Source organism: Oncorhynchus gorbuscha, unplaced genomic scaffold (genome assembly GCF_021184085.1).
Source record: "Oncorhynchus gorbuscha isolate QuinsamMale2020 ecotype Even-year unplaced genomic scaffold, OgorEven_v1.0 Un_scaffold_1494, whole genome shotgun sequence".
NCBI lineage: Eukaryota > Metazoa > Chordata > Actinopteri > Salmoniformes > Salmonidae > Oncorhynchus > Oncorhynchus gorbuscha.
The window spans coordinates 66,581-87,346 of record NW_025746257.1 but is presented as its reverse complement, the minus strand read 5'-3'; the positions used below and the strand labels follow the sequence as shown (position 1 = coordinate 87,346).

The 20,766-nt window shown below is 42.6% G+C and overlaps 6 non-coding genes across 6 annotated transcripts; all 6 read left to right on the top strand.

The window, feature by feature from the left end:
- The first annotated feature begins 169 nt into the window (after window positions 1-169).
- On the top strand, window positions 170-242 carry trnaa-agc. The gene has a single exon. It is a non-coding gene; the product is annotated as a tRNA-Ala (tRNA).
- A 5,797-nt stretch (window positions 243-6,039) lies between these two features.
- Window positions 6,040-6,112, top strand: trnaa-agc. Its single transcript has one exon. It is a non-coding gene; the product is annotated as a tRNA-Ala (tRNA).
- A 5,228-nt stretch (window positions 6,113-11,340) lies between these two features.
- Window positions 11,341-11,413, top strand: trnaa-agc. Its single transcript has one exon. It is a non-coding gene; the product is annotated as a tRNA-Ala (tRNA).
- Window positions 11,414-11,652: 239 nt separating this feature from the next.
- Window positions 11,653-11,725, top strand: trnaa-agc. The gene has a single exon. It is a non-coding gene; the product is annotated as a tRNA-Ala (tRNA).
- Window positions 11,726-12,276: 551 nt separating this feature from the next.
- trnaa-agc lies at window positions 12,277-12,349 on the top strand. Its single transcript has one exon. It is a non-coding gene; the product is annotated as a tRNA-Ala (tRNA).
- A 6,242-nt stretch (window positions 12,350-18,591) lies between these two features.
- trnaa-agc lies at window positions 18,592-18,664 on the top strand. Its single transcript has one exon. It is a non-coding gene; the product is annotated as a tRNA-Ala (tRNA).
- Window positions 18,665-20,766: the final 2,102 nt, after the last annotated feature.

Below are 20,766 nucleotides of genomic sequence, written 5' to 3'. Positions count from 1 at the left end.
TCCACCACTGGGCTTACTGCAGTCACTACTTCAACCTTTACTGAACTACCATGAAAAATACTTTTAGACAGCTGAAGCAAGCATACTTTTAAAAAAAGTATCCTTTCTTATGGACGAGGGATTTGGCAGTGCGGTCATTGAGATTTCATACTTCTTGTTGGAGGCTGCAGGGGGATTAGCTCAAATGGTAGAGCGCTCGCTTAGCATGTGAGAGGTAGCGGGATCGATGCCCGCATCCTCCAACTATTTAGTTTGGTTCAATCAGCACACATTGTTGTTGTAGCTCTGGATACTAACCCAACAATACAACTATTTCCACCACTGGGCTTACTGCAGTCACTACTTCAACCTTTACTGAACTACCATGAAAAATACTTTTAGACAGCTGAAGCAAGCATACTTTTTAAAAAGTATCCTTTCTTATGGACGAGGGATTTGGCAGTGCGGTCATTGAGATTTCATACTTCTTGTTGGAGGCGCAGGGGGATTAGCTCAAATGGTAGAGCGCTTGCTTAGCATGTGAGAGGTAGCGGGATCGATGCCTGCATCCTCCAACTATTTAGTTTGGTTCAATCAGCACACATTGTTGTTGTAGCTCTGGATACTAACCCAACAATACAACTATTTCCACCACTGGGCTTACTGCAGTCACTACTTCAACCTTTACTGAACTACCATGAAAAATACTTTTAGACAGCTGAAGCAAGCATACTTTTTAAAAAGTATCCTTTCTTATGGACGAGGGATTTGGCAGTGCGGTCATTGAGATTTCATACTTCTTGTTGGAGGCGCAGGGGGATTAGCTCAAATGGTAGAGTGCTCGCTTAGCATGTGAGAGAGGTAGTGGGATCGATGCCCTGCATCCTCCAACTATTTAGTTTGGTTCAATCAGCACACATTGTTTTTGTAGCTCTGGATACTAACCCAACAATACAACTATTTCCACCACTGGGCTTACTGCAGTCACTACTTCAACCTTTACTGAACTACCATGAAAAATACTTTTAGACAGCTGAAGCTGAAGCTTTTTAAAAAAGTATCCTTTCTTAGGGGAGGGATTTGGCAGTGCGGTCATTGAGATTTCATACTTCTTGTTGGAGGTGCAGGGGGATTAGCTCAAATGGTAGAGTGCTTGCTTAGCATGTGAGAGGTAGTGGGATCGATGCCTGCATCCTCCAACTATTTAGTTTGGTTCAATCAGCACACATTGTTGTTGTAGCTCTGGATACTAACCCAACAATACAACTATTTCCACCACTGGGCTTACTGCAGTCACTACTTCAACCTTTACTGAACTACCATGAAAAATACTTTTAGACAGCTGAAGCAAGCATACTTTTTAAAAAGTATCCTTTCTTATGGACGAGGGATTTGGCAGTGCGGTCATTGAGATTTCATACTTCTTGTTGGAGGCGCAGGGGGATTAGCTCAAATGGTAGAGCGCTCGCTTAGCATGTGAGAGGTAGCGGGATCGATGCCTGCATCCTCCAACTATTTAGTTTGGTTCAATCAGCACACATTGTTGTTGTAGCTCTGGATACTAACCCAACAATACAACTATTTCCACCACTGGGCTTACTGCAGTCACTACTTCAACCTTTACTGAACTACCATGAAAAATACTTTTAGACAGCTGAAGCAAGCATATTTTTAAAAAAGTATCCTTTCTTATGGACGAGGGATTTGGCAGTGCGGTCATTGAGATTTCATACTTCTTGTTGGAGGCGCAGGGGGATTAGCTCAAATGGTAGAGCGCTCGCTTAGCATGTGAGAGGTAGCGGGATCGATGCCTGCATCCTCCAACTATTTAGTTTGGTTCAATCAGCACACATTGTTGTTGTAGCTCTGGATACTAACCCAACAATACAACTATTTCCACCACTGGGCTTACTGCAGTCACTACTTCAACCTTTACTGAACTACCATGAAAAATACTTTTAGACAGCTGAAGCAAGCATACTTTTTAAAAAGTATCCTTTCTTATGGACGAGGGATTTGGCAGTGCGGTCATTGAGATTTCATACTTTCTTGTTGGAGGCGCAGGGGGATTAGCTCAAATGGTAGAGTGCTCGCTTAGCATGTGAGAGGTAGCGGGATCGATGCCTGCATCCTCCAACTATTTAGTTTGGTTCAATCAGCACACATTGTTGTTGTAGCTCTGGATACTAACCCAACAATACAACTATTTCCACCACTGGGCTTACTGCAGTCACTACTTCAACCTTTACTGAACTACCATGAAAAATACTTTTAGACAGCTGAAGCAAGCATACTTTTAAAAAAGTATCCTTTCTTATGGACGAGGGATTTGGCAGTGCGGTCATTGAGATTTCATACTTCTTGTTGGAGGCGCAGGGGGATTAGCTCAAATGGTAGAGCGCTCGCTTAGCATGTGAGAGGTAGTGGGATCGATGCCTGCATCCTCCAACTATTTAGTTTGGTTCAATCAGCACACATTGTTGTTGTAGCTCTGGATACTAACCCAACAATACAACTATTTCCACCACTGGGCTTACTGCAGTCACTACTTCAACCTTTACTGAACTACCATGAAAAATACTTTTAGACAGCTGAAGCAAGCATACTTTTAAAAAAGTATCCTTTCTTATGGACGAGGGATTTGGCAGTGCGGTCATTGAGATTTCATACTTCTTGTTGGAGAGCGCAGGGGATTAGCTCAAATGGTAGAGCGCTCGCTTAGCATGTGAGAGGTAGTGGGATCGATGCCTGCATCCTCCAACTATTTAGTTTGGTTCAATCAGCACACATTGTTGTTGTAGCTCTGGATACTAACCCAACAATACAACTATTTCCACCACTGGGCTTACTGCAGTCACTACTTCAACCTTTACTGAACTACCATGAAAAATACTTTTAGACAGCTGAAGCAAGTATCCTTTCTTATGGACGAGGGATTTGGCAGTGCGGTCATTGAGATTTCATACTTCTTGTTGGAGGCACAGGGGGATTAGCTCAAATGGTAGAGCGCTCGCTTAGCATGTGAGAGGTAGCAGGATCGATGCCTGCATCCTCCAACTATTTAGTTTGGTTCAATCTTGTTGTTGTAGCTCTGGATACTAACCCAACAATACAACTATTTCCACCACTGGGCTTACTGCAGTCACTACTTCAACCTTTACTGAACTACCATGAAAAATACTTTTAGACAGCTGAAGCAAGCATACTTTTTAAAAAAAGTATCCTTTCTTATGGACGAGGGATTTGGCAGTGCGGTCATTGAGATTTCATACTTCTTGTTGAAGGAACAGGGGGATTAGCTCAAATGGTAGAGTGCTCGCTTAGCATGTGAGAGGTAGTGGGATCGATGCCTGCATCCTCCAAATATTTAGTTTGGTTCAATCAGCACACATTGTTGTTGTAGCTCTGGATACTAACCCAACAATACAACTATTTCCACCACTGGGCTTACTGCAGTCACTACTTCAACCTTTACTGAACTACCATGAAAAATACTTTTAGACAGCTGAAGCAAGCATACTTTTAAAAAATTATCCTTTCTTATGGACGAGGGATTTGGCAGTGCGGTCATTGAGATTTCATACTTCTTGTTGGAAGCACACAGGGGGATTAGCTCAAATGGTAGAGCGCTCACTTAGCATGTGAGAGGTAGTGGGATCGATGCCTGCATCCTCCAACTATTTAGTTTGGTTCAATCAGCACACATTGTTGTTGTAGCTCTGGATACTAACCCAACAATACAACTATTTCCACCACTGGGCTTACTGCAGTCACTACTTCAACCTTTACTGAACTACCATGAAAAATACTTTTAGACAGCTGAAGCAAGCATACTTTTAAAAAAGTATCCTTTCTTATGGACGAGGGATTTGGCAGTGCGGTCATTGAGATTTCATACTTCTCATTGGAGGCGCAGGGGGATTAGCTCAAATGGTAGAGCGCTCGCTTAGCATGTGAGAGGTAGCGGGATCGATGCCTGCATCCTCCAACTATTTAGTTTGGTTCAATCAGCACACATTGTTGTTGTAGCTCTGGATACTAACCCAACAATACAACTATTTCCACCACTGGGCTTACTGCAGTCACTACTTCAACCTTTACTGAACTACCATGAAAAATACTTTTAGACAGCTGAAGCAAGCATACTTTAAAAAAGTATCCTTTCTTATGGACGAGGGATTTGGCAGTGCGGTCATTGAGATTTCATACTTCTTGTTGGAGAGCACAGGGGGATTAGCTCAAATGGTAGAGTGCTCGCTTAGCATGTGAGAGGTAGCGGGATCGATGCCTGCATCCTCCAACTATTTAGTTTGGTTCAATCAGCACACATTGTTGTTGTAGCTCTGGATACTAACCCAACAATACAACTATTTCCACCACTGGGCTTACTGCAGTCACTACTTCAACCTTTACTGAACTACCATGAAAAATACTTTTAGACAGCTGAAGCAAGCATACTTTTAAAAAAGTATCCTTTCTTATGGACGAGGGATTTGGCAGTGCGGTCATTGAGATTTCATACTTCTCATTGGAGCTGCAGGGGGATTAGCTCAAATGGTAGAGCGCTCGCTTAGCATGAGAGGTAGCGGGATCGATGCCCATCCTCCAACTATTTAGTTTGGTTCAATCAGCACACATTGTTGTTGTAGCTCTGGATACTAACCCAACAATACAACTATTTCCACCACTGGGCTTACTGCAGTCACTACTTCAACCTTTACTGAACTACCATGAAAAATACTTTTAGACAGCTGAAGCAAGCATACTTTTTAAAAAGTATCCTTTCTAATGGACGAGGGATTTGGCAGTGCGGTCATTGAGATTTCATACTTCTTGTTGAAGGAACAGGGGGATTAGCTCAAATGGTAGAGCGCTCGCTTAGCATGTGAGAGGTAGCGGGATTGATGCCTGCATCCTCCAACTATTTAGTTTGGTTCAATCAGCACACATTGTTGTTGTAGCTCTGGATACTAACCCAACAATACAACTATTTCCACCACTGGGCTTACTGCAGTCACTACTTCAACCTTTACTGAACTACCATGAAAAATACTTTTAGACAGCTGAAGCAAGTATCCTTTCTTATGGACGAGGGATTTGGCTGTGCGGTCATTGAGATTTCATACTTCTTGTTGGAGGCACAGGGCGATTAGCTCAAATGTTAGAGCGCTCGCTTAGCATGAGAGAGGTAGCAGAATCGATGCCCGCATCCTCCAACTATTTCGTTTGGTTCAATCATTGTTGTTGTAGCTCTGGATACGAACCCAACAATACAACTATTTCCACCACTGTGCTTACTGCAGTCACTACTTCAACCTTTACTGAACTACCATGAAAAATACTTTTAGACAGCTGAAGCTTTAAAAAAAGTATCCTTTCTTATGGACGAGGGATTTGGCAGTGCGGTCATTGAGATTTCATACTTCTTGTTGGAGGAACAGGGGATTAGCTCAAATGGTAGAGTGCTCGCTTAGCATGTGAGAGGTAGCGGGATTGATGCCTGCATCCTCCAACTATTTAGTTTGGTTCAATCAGCACACATTGTTGTTGTAGCTCTGGATACTAACCCAACAATACAACTATTTCCACCACTGGGCTTACTGCAGTCTACTTCAACCTTTACTGAACTACCATGAAAAATACTTTTAGACAGCTGAAGCAAGCATACTTTTTAAAAAGTATCCTTTCTTATGGACGAGGGATTTGGCAGTGCGGTCATTGAGATTTCATACTTCTTGTTGGAGGCACAGGGGATTAGCTCAAATGGTAGAGCGCTCGCTTAGCATGTGAGAGGTAGCGGGATCGATGCCTGCATCCTCCAACTATTTAGTTTGGTTCAATCAGCACACATTGTTGTTGTAGCTCTGGATACTAACCCAACAATACAACTATTTCCACCACTGGGCTTACTGCAGTCACTACTTCAACCTTTACTGAACTACCATGAAAAATACTTTTAGACAGCTGAAGCAAGCATACTTTTAAAAAAGTATCCTTTCTTATGGACGAGGGATTTGGCAGTGCGGTCATTGAGATTTCATACTTCTTGTTGGAGGCACAGGGGGATTAGCTCAAATGGTAGAGCGCTCGCTTAGCATGTGAGAGGTAGCGGGATCGATGCCCGCATCCTCCAACTATTTAGTTTGGTTCAATCAGCACACATTGTTGTTGTAGCTCTGGATACTAACCCAACAATACAACTATTTCCACCACTGGGCTTACTGCAGTCACTACTTCAACCTTTACTGAACTACCATGAAAAATACTTTTAGACAGCTGAAGCAAGCATACTTTTTTAAAAAGTATCCTTTCTTATGGACGAGGGATTTGGCAGTGCGGTCATTGAGATTTCATACTTCTTGTTGGAGGAACAGGGGGATTAGCTCAAATGGTAGAGCGCTTGCTTAGCATGTGAGAGGTAGTGGGATCGATGCCTGCATCCTCCAACTATTTAGTTTGGTTCAATCAGCACACATTGTTGTTGTAGCTCTGGATACTAACCCAACAATACAACTATTTCCACCACTGGGCTTACTGCAGTCACTACTTCAACCTTTACTGAACTACCATGAAAAATACTTTTAGACAGCTGAAGCAAGCATACTTTTAAAAATTATCCTTTCTTATGGACGAGGGATTTGGCAGTGCGGTCATTGAGATTTCATACTTCTTGTTGGAGGCGCAGGGGGATTAGCTCAAATGGTAGAGCGCTCGCTTAGCATGTGAGAGGTAGTGGGATCGATGCCTGCATCCTCCAACTATTTAGTTTGGTTCAATCAGCACACATTGTTGTTGTAGCTCTGGATACTAACCCAACAATACAACTATTTCCACCACTGGGCTTACTGCAGTCACTACTTCAACCTTTACTGAACTACCATGAAAAATACTTTTAGACAGCTGAAGCAAGCATACTTTTTAAAAAATTATCCTTTCTTATGGACGAGGGATTTGGCAGTGCGGTCATTGAGATTTCATACTTCTTGTTGGAGGCGCAGGGGATTAGCTCAAATGGTAGAGCGCTCGCTTAGCATGTGAGAGGTAGCGGGATCGATGCCCGCATCCTCCAACTATTTAGTTTGGTTCAATCAGCACACATTGTTGTTGTAGCTCTGGATACTAACCCAACAATACAACTATTTCCACCACTGGGCTTACTGCAGTCACTACTTCAACCTTTACTGAACTACCATGAAAAATACTTTTAGACAGCTGAAGCAAGCATACTTTTTAAAAAGTATCCTTTCTTATGGACGAGGGATTTGGCAGTGCGGTCATTGAGATTTCATACTTCTTGTTGGAGGAACAGGGGGATTAGCTCAAATGGTAGAGCGCTCGCTTAGCATGTGAGAGGTAGCGGGATTGATGCCTGCATCCTCCAACTATTTAGTTTGGTTCAATCAGCACACATTGTTGTTGTAGCTCTGGATACTAACCCAACAATACAACTATTTCCACCACTGGGCTTACTGCAGTCACTACTTCAACCTTTACTGAACTACCATGAAAAATACTTTTAGACAGCTGAAGCAAGCATACTTTTAAAAAATTATCCTTTCTTATGGACGAGGGATTTGGCAGTGCGGTCATTGAGATTTCATACTTCTTGTTGAGGCGCAGGGGGATTAGCTCAAATGGTAGAGCGCTCGCTTAGCATGTGAGAGGTAGCGGGATCGATGCCTGCATCCTCCAACTATTTAGTTTGGTTCAATCAGCACATTGTTGTTGTAGCTCTGGATACTAACCCAACAATACAACTATTTCCACCACTGGGCTTACTGCAGTCACTACTTCAACCTTTACTGAACTACCATGAAAAATACTTTTAGACAGCTGAAGCAAGCATACTTTTTAAAAATTATCCTTTCTTATGGACGAGGGATTTGGCAGTGCGGTCATTGAGATTTCATACTTCTTGTTGGAGGCGCAGGGGATTAGCTCAAATGGTAGAGCGCTCGCTTAGCATGTGAGAGGTAGCGGGATCGATGCCTGCATCCTCCAACTATTTAGTTTGGTTCAATCAGCACACATTGTTGTTGTAGCTCTGGATACTAACCCAACAATACAACTATTTCCACCACTGGGCTTACTGCAGTCACTACTTCAACCTTTACTGAACTACCATGAAAAATACTTTTAGACAGCTGAAGCAAGCATACTTTTAAAAAAATTATCCTTTCTTATGGACGAGGGATTTGGCAGTGCGGTCATTGAGATTTCATACTTCTTGTTGGAAGGAACAGGGGGATTAGCTCAAATGGTAGAGCGCTCGCTTAGCATGTGAGAGGTAGCGGGATTGATGCCTGCATCCTCCAACTATTTAGTTTGGTTCAATCAGCACACATTGTTGTTGTAGCTCTGGATACTAACCCAACAATACAACTATTTCCACCACTGGGCTTACTGCAGTCACTACTTCAACCTTTACTGAACTACCATGAAAAATACTTTTAGACAGCTGAAGCAAGCATACTTTTAAAAAATTATCCTTTCTTATGGACGAGGGATTTGGCAGTGCGGTCATTGAGATTTCATACTTCTTGTTGGAGGCGCAGGGGGATTAGCTCAAATGGTAGAGCGCTTGCTTAGCATGTGAGAGGTAGTGGGATCGATGCCCGCATCCTCCAACTATTTAGTTTGGTTCAATCAGCACACATTGTTGTTGTAGCTCTGGATACTAACCCAACAATACAACTATTTCCACCACTGGGCTTACTGCAGTCACTACTTCAACCTTTACTGAACTACCATGAAAAATACTTTTAGACAGCTGAAGCAAGCATACTTTTAAAAAATTATCCTTTCTTATGGACGAGGGATTTGGCAGTGCGGTCATTGAGATTTCATACTTCTTGTTGGAGGCGCAGGGGGATTAGCTCAAATGGTAAAGCGCTCGCTTAGCATGTGAGAGGTAGCGGGATCGATGCCTGCATCCTCCAACTATTTAGTTTGGTTCAATCAGCACACATTGTTGTTGTAGCTCTGGATACTAACCCAACAATACAACTATTTCCACCACTGGGCTTACTGCAGTCACTACTTCAACCTTTACTGAACTACCATGAAAAATAATTTTAGACAGCTGAAGCAAGCATACTTTTTAAAAATTATCCTTCTTATGGACGAGGGATTTGGCAGTGCGGTCATTGAGATTTCATACTTCTTGTTGGAGGCGCAGGGGGATTAGCTCAAATGGTAGAGCGCTCGCTTAGCATGTGAGAGGTAGCGGGATCGATGCCTGCATCCTCCAACTATTTAGTTTGGTTCAATCAGCACACATTGTTGTTGTAGCTCTGGATACTAACCCAACAATACAACTATTTCCACCACTGGGCTTACTGCAGTCACTACTTCAACCTTTACTGAACTACCATGAAAAATACTTTTAGACAGCTGAAGCAAGCATACTTTAAAAAAAGTATCCTTTCTTGTGGACGAGGGATTTGGCAGTGCAGTCATTGAGATTTCATACTTCTTGTTGGAAGCGCAGGGGGATTAGCTCAAATGGTAGAGCGCTCGCTTAGCATGTGAGAGGTAGCGGGATCGATGCCTGCATCCTCCAACTATTTAGTTTGGTTCAATCAGCACACATTGTTGTTGTAGCTCTGGATACTAACCCAACAATACAACTATTTCCACCACTGGGCTTACTGCAGTCACTACTTCAACCTTTACTGAACTACCATGAAAAATAATTTTAGACAGCTGAAGCAAGCATACTTTTTAAAAATTATCCTTTCTTATGGACGAGGGATTTGGCAGTGCGGTCATTGAGATTTCATACTTCTTGTTGGAGGCGCAGGGGGATTATCTCAAATGGTAGAGCGCTCGCTTAGCATGTGAGAGGTAGCGGGATTGATTCCTGCATTCTCCAACTATTTAGTTTGGTTCAATCAGCACACATGGTTGTTGTAGCTCTGGATACTAACCCAACAATACAACTATTTCCACCACTGGGCTTACTGCAGTCACTACTTCAACCTTTACTGAACTACCATGAAAAATACTTTTAGACAGCTGAAGCAAGCATATTTTTTAAAAAGTATCCTTTCTTATGGACGAGGGATTTGGCAGTGCGGTCATTGAGATTTCATACTTCTTTTGTTGAAGGAGCGATTAGCTCAAATGGTAGAGCGCTTGCTTAGCATGTGAGAGGTAGGTGGGATCGATGCCTGCATCCTCCAACTATTTAGTTTGGTTCAATCAGCACACATTGTTGTTGTAGCTCTGGATACTAACCCAACAATACAACTATTTCCACCACTGGGCTTACTGCAGTCACTACTTCAACCTTTACTGAACTACCATGAAAAATACTTTTAGACAGCTGAAGCAAGCATACTTTTTAAAAAAGTATCCTTTCTTATGGACGAGGGATTTGGCAGTGCGGTCATTGAGATTTCATACTTCTTGTTGGAGGCGCAGGGGGATTAGCTCAAATGGTAGAGCGCTCGCTTAGCATGTGAGAGGTAGCGGGATCGATGCCTGCATTCTCCAATTATTTAGTTTGGGTCAATCAGCACACATTGTTTTTATAGCTCTGGATACTAACCCAACAATACAACTATTTCCACCACTGGGCTTACTGCAGTCACTACTTCAACCTTTACTGAACTACCATGAAAAATACTTTTAGACAGCTGAAGCAAGCATATTTTTTAAAAAGTATCCTTTCTAATGGACGAGGGATTTGGCAGTGCGGTCATTGAGATTTCATACTTCTTGTTGGAGGCGCAGGGGGATTAGCTCAAATGGTAAAGCGCTCGCTTAGCATGTGAGAGGTAGCGGGATCGATGCCTGCATCCTCCAACTATTTAGTTTGGTTCAATCAGCACACATTGTTGTTGTAGCTCTGGATACTAACCCAACAATACAACTATTTCCACCACTGGGCTTACTGCAGTCACTACTTCAACCTTTACTGAACTACCATGAAAAATACTTTTAGACAGCTGAAGCAAGCATACTTTTTAAAAAGTATCCTTTCTTATGGACGAGGGATTTGGCAGTGCGGTCATTGAGATTTCATACTTCTTGTTGAGGCGCAGGGGGATTAGCTCAAATGGTAGAGCGCTCGCTTAGCATGTGAGAGGTAGCGGGATCGATGCCTGCACTCTCCAACTATTTAGTTTGGTTCAATCAGCACACATTGTTGTTGTAGCTCTGGATACTAACCCAACAATACAACTATTTCCACCACTGGGCTTACTGCAGTCACTACTTCAACCTTTACTGAACTACCATGAAAAATACTTTTAGACAGCTGAAGCAAGCATACTTTTTAAAAAAGTATCCTTTCTTATGGACGAGGGATTTGGCAGTGCGGTCATTGAGATTTCATACTTCTTGTTGGAAGGAACAGGGGGATTAGCTCAAATGGTAGAGCGCTCGCTTAGCATGTGAGAGGTAGCGGGATCGATGCCCGCATCCTCCAACTATTTAGTTTGGTTCAATCAGCACACATTGTTGTTGTAGCTCTGGATACTAACCCAACAATACAACTATTTCCACCACTGGGCTTACTGCAGTCACTACTTCAACCTTTACTGAACTACCATGAAAAATACTTTTAGACAGCTGAAGCAAGCATACTTTTTAAAAATTATCCTTTCTTATGGACGAGGGATTTGGCAGTGCGGTCATTGAGATTTCATACTTCTTGTTGGAGGCGCAGGGGGATTAGCTCAAATGGTAGAGCGCTCGCTTAGCATGTGAGAGGTAGCGGGATCGATGCCCGCATCCTCCAACTATTTAGTTTGGTTCAATCAGCACACATTGTTGTTGTAGCTCTGGATACTAACCCAACAATACAACTATTTCCACCACTGGGCTTACTGCAGTCACTACTTCAACCTTTACTGAACTACCATGAAAAATACTTTTAGACAGCTGAAGCAAGCATACTTTTAAAAAAGTATCCTTTCTAATGGACGAGGGATTTGGCAGTGCGGTCATTGAGATTTCATACTTCTCGTTGAAGGAACAGGGGGATTAGCTCAAATGGTAGAGCGCTCGCTTAGCATGTGAGAGGGAGCGGGATTGATGCCTGCATCCTCCAACTATTTAGTTTGGTTCAATCAGCACACATTGTTGTTGTAGCTCTGGATACTAACCCAACAATACAACTATTTCCACCACTGGGCTTACTGCAGTCACTACTTCAACCTTTACTGAACTACCATGAAAAATACTTTTAGACAGCTGAAGCAAGCATACTTTTTAAAAATTATCCTTTCTTATGGACGAGGGATTTGGCAGTGCGGTCATTGAGATTTCATACTTCTTGTTGGAGGTGCAGGGGGATTAGCTCAAATGGTAGAGCGCTCGCTTAGCATGTGAGAGGTAGCGGGATCGATGCCCGCATCCTCCAACTATTTAGTTTGGTTCAATCAGCACACATTGTTGTTGTAGCTCTGGATACTAACCCAACAATACAACTATTTCCACCACTGGGCTTACTGCAGTCACTACTTCAACCTTTACTGAACTACCATGAAAAATACTTTTAGACAGCTGAAGCAAGCATACTTTTTAAAAAGTATCCTTTCTAATGGACGAGGGATTTGGCAGTGCGGTCATTGAGATTTCATACTTCTCTTTGAAGGAACAGGGGGGTTAGCTCAAATGGTAGAGCGCTCGCTTAGCATGTGAGAGGTAGCGGAATCGATGCCTGCATCCTCCAACTATTTAGTTTGGTTCAATCAGCACACATTGTTGTTGTAGCTCTGGATACTAACCCAACAATACAACTATTTCCACCACTGGGCTTACTGCAGTCACTACTTCAACCTTTACTGAACTACCATGAAAAATACTTTTAGACAGCTGAAGCAAGCATACTTTTTAAAAAGTATCCTTTCTAATGGACGAGGGATTTGGCAGTGCGGTCATTGAGATTTCATACTTCTTTTGTTGAAGGAACAGGGGGATTAGCTCAAATGGTAGAGCGCTCGCTTAGCATGTGAGAGGTAGCGGGATCGATGCCTGCATCCTCCAACTATTTAGTTTGGTTCAATCAGCACACATTGTTGTTGTAGCTCTGGATACTAACCCAACAATACAACTATTTCCACCACTGGGCTTACTGCAGTCACTACTTCAACCTTTACTGAACTACCATGAAAAAAACTTTTAGACAGCTGAAGCAAGCATACTTTTAAAAAAGTATCCTTTCTAATGGACGAGGGATTTGGCAGTGCGGTCATTGAGATTTCATACTTCTTGTTGAAGGAACAGGGGGATTAGCTCAAATGGTAGAGCGCTCGCTTAGCATGTGAGAGGTAGCGGGATCGATGCCTGCATCCTCCAACTATTTAGTTTGGTTCAATCAGCACACATTGTTGTTGTAGCTCTGGATACTAACCCAACAATACAACTATTTCCACCACTGGGCTTACTGCAGTCACTACTTCAACCTTTACTGAACTACCATGAAAAATACTTTTAGACAGCTGAAGCAAGCATACTTTTTAAAAAGTATCCTTTCTTATGGACGAGGGATTTGGCAGTGCGGTCATTGAGATTTCATACTTCTTGTTGGAGGAACAGGGGGATTAGCTCAAATGGTAGAGCGCTCGCTTAGCATGTGAGAGGTAGCGGGATCGATGCCTGCATCCTCCAACTATTTAGTTTGGTTCAATCAGCACACATTGTTGTTGTAGCTCTGGATACTAACCCAACAATACAACTATTTCCACCACTGGGCTTACTGCAGTCACTACTTCAACCTTTACTGAACTACCATGAAAAATACTTTTAGACAGCTGAAGCAAGCATACTTTTAAAAAAGTATCCTTTCTAATGGACGAGGGATTTGGCAGTGCGGTCATTGAGATTTCATACTTCTTGTTGAAGGAACAGGGGGATTAGCTCAAATGGTAGAGCGCTCGCTTAGCATGTGAGAGGGAGCGGGATTGATGCCTGCATCCTCCAACTATTTAGTTTGGTTCAATCAGCACACATTGTTGTTGTAGCTCTGGATACTAACCCAACAATACAACTATTTCCACCACTGGGCTTACTGCAGTCACTACTTCAACCTTTACTGAACTACCATGAAAAATACTTTTAGACAGCTGAAGCAAGCATACTTTTTAAAAATTATCCTTTCTTATGGACGAGGGATTTGGCAGTGCGGTCATTGAGATTTCATACTTCTTGTTGGAGGCGCAGGGGATTAGCTCAAATGGTAGAGCGCTCGCTTAGCATGTGAGAGGTAGCGGGATCGATGCCTGCATCCTCCAACTATTTAGTTTGGTTCAATCAGCACACATTGTTGTTGTAGCTCTGGATACTAACCCAACAATACAACTATTTCCACCACTGGGCTTACTGCAGTCACTACTTCAACCTTTACTGAACTACCATGAAAAATACTTTTAGACAGCTGAAGCAAGCATACTTTAAAAAAGTATCCTTTCTTATGGACGAGGGATTTGGCAGTGCGGTCATTGAGATTTCATACTTCTTGTTGGAGGCGCAGGGGGATTAGCTCAAATGGTAGAGCGCTCGCTTAGCATGTGAGAGGTAGCGGGATCGATGCCTGCATCCTCCAACTATTTAGTTTGGTTCAATCAGCACACATTGTTGTTGTAGCTCTGGATACTAACCCAACAATACAACTATTTCCACCACTGGGCTTACTGCAGTCACTACTTCAACCTTTACTGAACTACCATGAAAAATACTTTTAGACAGCTGAAGCAAGCATACTTTTTAAAAAGTATCCTTTCTAATGGACGAGGGATTTGGCAGTGCGGTCATTGAGATTTCATACTTCTTTTGAAGGAACAGGGGATTAGCTCAAATGGTAGAGCGCTCGCTTAGCATGTGAGAGGTAGCGGGATCGATGCCCGCATCCTCCAACTATTTAGTTTGGTTCAATCAGCACACATTGTTGTTGTAGCTCTGGATACTAACCCAACAATACAACTATTTCCACCACTGGGCTTACTGCAGTCACTACTTCAACCTTTACTGAACTACCATGAAAAATACTTTTAGACAGCTGAAGCAAGCATACTTTTTAAAAAGTATCCTTTCTAATGGACGAGGGATTTGGCAGTGCGGTCATTGAGATTTCATACTTCTTTTGTTGAAGGAACAGGGGGATTAGCTCAAATGGTAGAGCGCTCGCTTAGCATGTGAGAGGTAGCGGGATCGATGCCTGCATCCTCAAACTATTTAGTTTGGTTCAATCAGCACACGTTGTTGTAGCTCTGGATACTAACCCAACAATACAACTATTTCCACCACTGGGCTTACTGCAGTCAGTACTTCAACCTTTACTGAACTACCATGAAAAAAACTTTTAGACAGCTGAAGCAAGCATACTTTTAAAAAAGTGTCCTTTCTAATGGACGAAGGATTTGGCAGTGCGGTCATTGAGATTTCCTACTTCTCGTTTAAGGAACAGGGGGATTAGCTCAAATGGTAGAGCGCTCGCTTAGCATGTGAGAGGGAGCGGGATTGATGCCTGCATCCTCCAACTATTTCGTTTGGTTCAATAAGCACACATTGTTGTTGTAGCTCTGGATACTAACCCAACAATACAACTATTTCCACCACTATGCTTACTGCAGTCACTACTTCAACCTTTACTGAAGTACCATGAAAAATACTTTTAGACAGCTGAAGCAAGCATACTTTTAAAAAATTATCCTTTCTTATGGACGAGGGATTTGGCAGTGCGGTCATTGAGATTTCATACTTCTTGTTGGAAGCGCAGGGGGATTAGCTCAAATGGTAGAGAGCTCGCTTTGCATGTGAGAGGTAGCGTTATCGATGCCTGCATCCTCCAACTATTTAGTTTGGTTCAATCAGCACACATTGTTGTTGTAGCTCTGGATACTAACCCAACAATACAACTATTTCCACCACTGGGCTTACTGCAGTCACTACTTCAACCTTTACTGAACTACCATGAAAAATACTTTTAGACAGCTGAAGCAAGCATACTTTTAAAAAAGTATCCTTTCTTGTGGACGAGGGATTTGGCAGTGCAGTCATTGAGATTTCATACTTCTTGTTGGAGGTGCAGGGGGATTAGCTCAAATGGTAGAGTGCTCGCTTAGCATGTGAGAGGTAGCGGGATCGATGCCCGCATCCTCCAACTATTTAATTTGGTTCAATCAGCACACATTGTTGTTGTAGCTCTGGATACTAACCCAACAATACAACTATTTCCACCACTGGGCTTACTGCAGTCACTACTTCAACCTTTACTGAACTACCATGAAAAATACTTTTAGACAGCTGAAGCAAGCATACTTTTAAAAAAGTATCCTTTCTAATGGACGAGGGATTTGGCAGTGCGGTCATTGAGATTTCATACTTCTCGTTGAAGGAACAGGGGATTAGCTCAAATGGTAGAGCGCTCGCTTAGCATGTGAGAGGAGCGGGATTGATGCCTGCATCCTCCAACTATTTAGTTTGGTTCAATCAGCACACATTGTTGTTGTAGCTCTGGATACTAACCCAACAATACAACTATTTCCACCACTATGCTTACTGCAGTCACTACTTCAACCTTTACTGAACTACCATGAAAAATACTTTTAGACAGCTGAAGCAAGCATACTTTAAAAAAAGTATCCTTTCTTATGGACGAGGGATTTGGCAGTGCAGTCATTGAGATTTCATACTTCTTGTTGGAGGCGCAGGGGGATTAGCTCAAATGGTAGAGTGCTCGCTTAGCATGTGAGAGGTAGCGGGATCGATGCCCGCATCCTCCAACTATTTAGTTTGGTTCAATCAGCACACATTGTTGTTGTAGCTCTGGATACTAACCCAACAATACAACTATTTCCACCACTGGGCTTACTGCAGTCACTACTTCAACCTTTACTGAACTACCATGAAAAATACTTTTAGACAGCTGAAGCAAGCATACTTTTAAAAAAGTATCCTTTCTTATGGACGAGGGATTTGGCAGTGCGGTCATTGAGATTTCATAATTCTTGTTGGAAGCGCAGGGGGATTAGCTCAAATGGTAGAGAGCTCGCTTAGCATGTGAGAGGTAGCGGTATCGATGCCCGCATCCTCCAACTATTTAGTTTGGTTCAATCAGCACACATTGTTGTTGTAGCTCTGGATACTAACCCAACAATACAACTATTTCCACCACTGGGCTTACTGCAGTCACTACTTCAACCTTTACTGAACTACCATGAAAAATACTTTTAGACAGCTGAAGCAAGCATACTTTTAAAAAAGTATCCTTTCTTATGGACGAGGGATTTGGCAGTGCAGTCATTGAGATTTCATACTTCTTGTTGGAGGCGCAGGGGGATTAGCTCAAATGGTAGAGTGCTCGCTTAGCATGTGAGAGGTAGCGGGATCGATGCCCGCATCCTCCAACTATTTAGTTTGGTTCAATCAGCACACATTGTTGTTGTAGCTCTGGATACTAACCCAACAATACAACTATTTCCACCACTGGGCTTACTGCAGTCACTACTTCAACCTTTACTGAACTACCATGAAAAAAACTTTTAGACAGCTGAAGCAAGCATACTTTTAAAAAAGTATCCTTTCTAATGGACGAGGGATTTGGCAGTGCGGTCATTGAGATTTCATACTTCTTGTTGGAGGCTGCAGGGGATTAGCTCAAATGGTAGAGCGCTCGCTTAGCATGTGAAGGTAGCGGGATCGATGCCTGCATCCTCCAACTATTTAGTTTGGTTCAATCAGCACACATTGTTGTTGTAGCTCTGGATACTAACCCAACAATACAACTATTTCCACCACTGGGCTTACTGCAGTCACTACTTCAACCTTTACTGAACTACCATGAAAAATACTTTTAGACAGCTGAAGCAAGCATACTTTTTAAAAAGTATCCTTTCTTATGGACGAGGGATTTGGCAGTGCGGTCATTGAGATTTCATACTTCTTGTTGGAGGCGCACAGGGGGATTAGCTCAAATGGTAGAGCGCTCGCTTAGCATGTGAGAGGTAGCGGGATCGATGCCTGCATCCTCCAACTATTTAGTTTGGTTCAATCAGCACACATTGTTGTTGTAGCTCTGGATACTAACCCAACAATACAACTATTTCCACCACTGGGCTTACTGCAGTCACTACTTCAACCTTTACTGAACTACCATGAAAAATACTTTTAGACAGCTGAAGCAAGCATACTTTAAAAAAAAGTATCCTTTCTAATGGACGAGGGATTTGGCAGTGCGGTCATTGAGATTTCATACTTCTTGTTGGGGGATTAGCTCAAATGGCAGAGCACTCGCTTAGGATTATGCCTGCTCAAATGCGGTCATTGAGATTTCATACTTCTTGTTGAAGGAACAGGGGGATTAGCTCAAATGGTAGAGCGCTGCTTAGCATGTGAGGTAGCGGGATCGATGCCTGCATCCTCCAACTATTTAGTTTGGTTCAATCAGCACACATTGTTGTTGTAGCTCTGGATACTAACCCAACAATACAACTATTTCCACCACTGGGCTTACTGCAGTCACTACTTCAACCTTTACTGAACTACCATGAAAAATACTTTTAGACAGCTGAAGCAAGCATACTTTTTAAAAAGTATCCTTTCTAATGGACGAGGGATTTGGCAGTGCGGTCATTGAGATTTCATACTTTTGTTGGAGCTGCAGGGGGATTAGCTCAAATGGTAGAGCGCTCGCTTAGCATGTGAGAGGTAGCGGGATCGATGCCCGCATCCTCCAACTATTTAGTTTGGTTCAATCAGCACACATTGTTGTTGTAGCTCTGGATACTAACCCAACAATACAACTATTTCCACCACTGGGCTTACTGCAGTCACTACTTCAACCTTTACTGAACTACCATGAAAAATACTTTTAGACAGCTGAAGCAAGCATACTTTTTAAAAAGTATCCTTTCTTATGGACGAGGGATTTGGCAGTGCGGTCATTGAGATTTCATACTTCTGATTGGAGGCACAGGGGGATTAGCTCAAATGGTAGAGCGCTCGCTTAGCATGTGAGAGGTAGCGGGATCGATGCCTGCATCCTCCAACTATTTAGTTTGGTTCAATCAGCACACATTGTTGTTGTAGCTCTGGATACTAACCCAACAATACAACTATTTCCACCACTGGGCTTACTGCAGTCACTACTTCAACCTTTACTGAACTACCATGAAAAATACTTTTAGACAGCTGAAGCAAGCATACTTTTAAAAAAGTATCCTTTCTTATGGACGAGGGATTTGGCAGTGCGGTCATTGAGATTTCATACTTCTTGTTGAAGGAACAGGGGGATTAGCTCAAATGGTAGAGTGCTCGCTTAGCATGTGAGAGGTAGCGGGATCGATGCCTGCATCCTCCAACTATTTAGTTTGGTTCAATCAGCACACATTGTTGTTGTAGCTCTGGATACTAACCCAACAATACAACTATTTCCACCACTGGGCTTACTGCAGTCACTACTTCAACCTTTACTGAACTACCATGAAAAATACTTTTAGACAGCTGAAGCAAGCATACTTTTAAAAAAGTATCCTTTCTTATGGACGAGGGATTTGGCAGTGCGGTCATTGAGATTTCATACTTCTTGTTGGAGGTGCAGGGGGATTAGCTCAAATGGTAGAGGTGCAGTATGTAGACATTAAGCGAATCATCCAGCGATCAGACACTGTTTACCCGGGGGAAGGGCTACACACATTGTTGTTAATCTGAAGATGGTGCTGGCTAAAGCTAAAACTGGCAGTGGAGAGTTACTGCAGTCATATTGTTATTTACTGAACTACCATGAAAAATACTGTTAGGATGAAACAGTCAGCATCACCTCGCAAAATAGTTCTGGTTCATATCAGGAAAGATTGTGCGGTCATTGAGATTTGTCTCTGGCCCCCTAACCCAGTTAGGGGGAGTGATGAGCTCACCAGCAGAGTCTCACAACTAGCATGTCGCTGGTTGAAAACTGTTTTCTGCATCCTCCAAATTTAGAATTTGGTTAGATCAGCCCATTGTTGTTTCTGGACTAACCCACAAACAGGACCAAGCTATTTGACCACTGCTTAGGAGTCACTACTCCATCCTAGCTGGAGGGGTGCTCTCATCTTATCTACCAACATAGACAGGGCTCTAACTCCTCTAGCTCCACAATGAAATAGGGTGGGCCAGGCAGCAGGCTATTAGCCAGCCTGCCAGCATAGTGGAGTCTGCCAGGGGATTAGCTCAAGTGTAGTCAGCTCAGCTATCACCATTGAGACCGGATCTGTGCCTCGATCCTCCAAGGTTTGGTTCAAAACAAACATTGTTGTTGTAGCTCTGGATACTAACCCAACAAACAACTATTTCCACCACTAGGGCTTACTGCAGTCACTACTTCAACCTTTACTGAACTACCATGAAAAATCTTTAGACAGCTGAAGCAAGCATACTTTTAAAAAGCCTGATCCTTTCTATGTTAAATGAGGATTTGGCAGTGCGGTCATTGAGATTTCATATTCTTGTTGCAAGCAACAGGGGGGTTAGCTCAAATTTACGATAGCAAATTTCAATTTACATCCTCCAAAAAAAAATCAGCACACATTGTTGTTGTAGCTCTGGATTAACCCAACAATACAACTATTTTTTGAGCTTCTAGTCAGCTGAAGCAAGCATACTTTTAAAAAAGTATCCTTTCTTATGGACGAGGGATTGAAAATCATGCAGCCTACTCAATCACTTTTTATAGCTACTGTTTACAGGCCTCCTGGGCCATATACAGCGTTTCTCACTGAGTTCCCTGAATTCCTATCGTAGACCTAGCATGTAGTCATTGCAGATAATATTCTAATCTTTGGTGACTTTAATATTCAC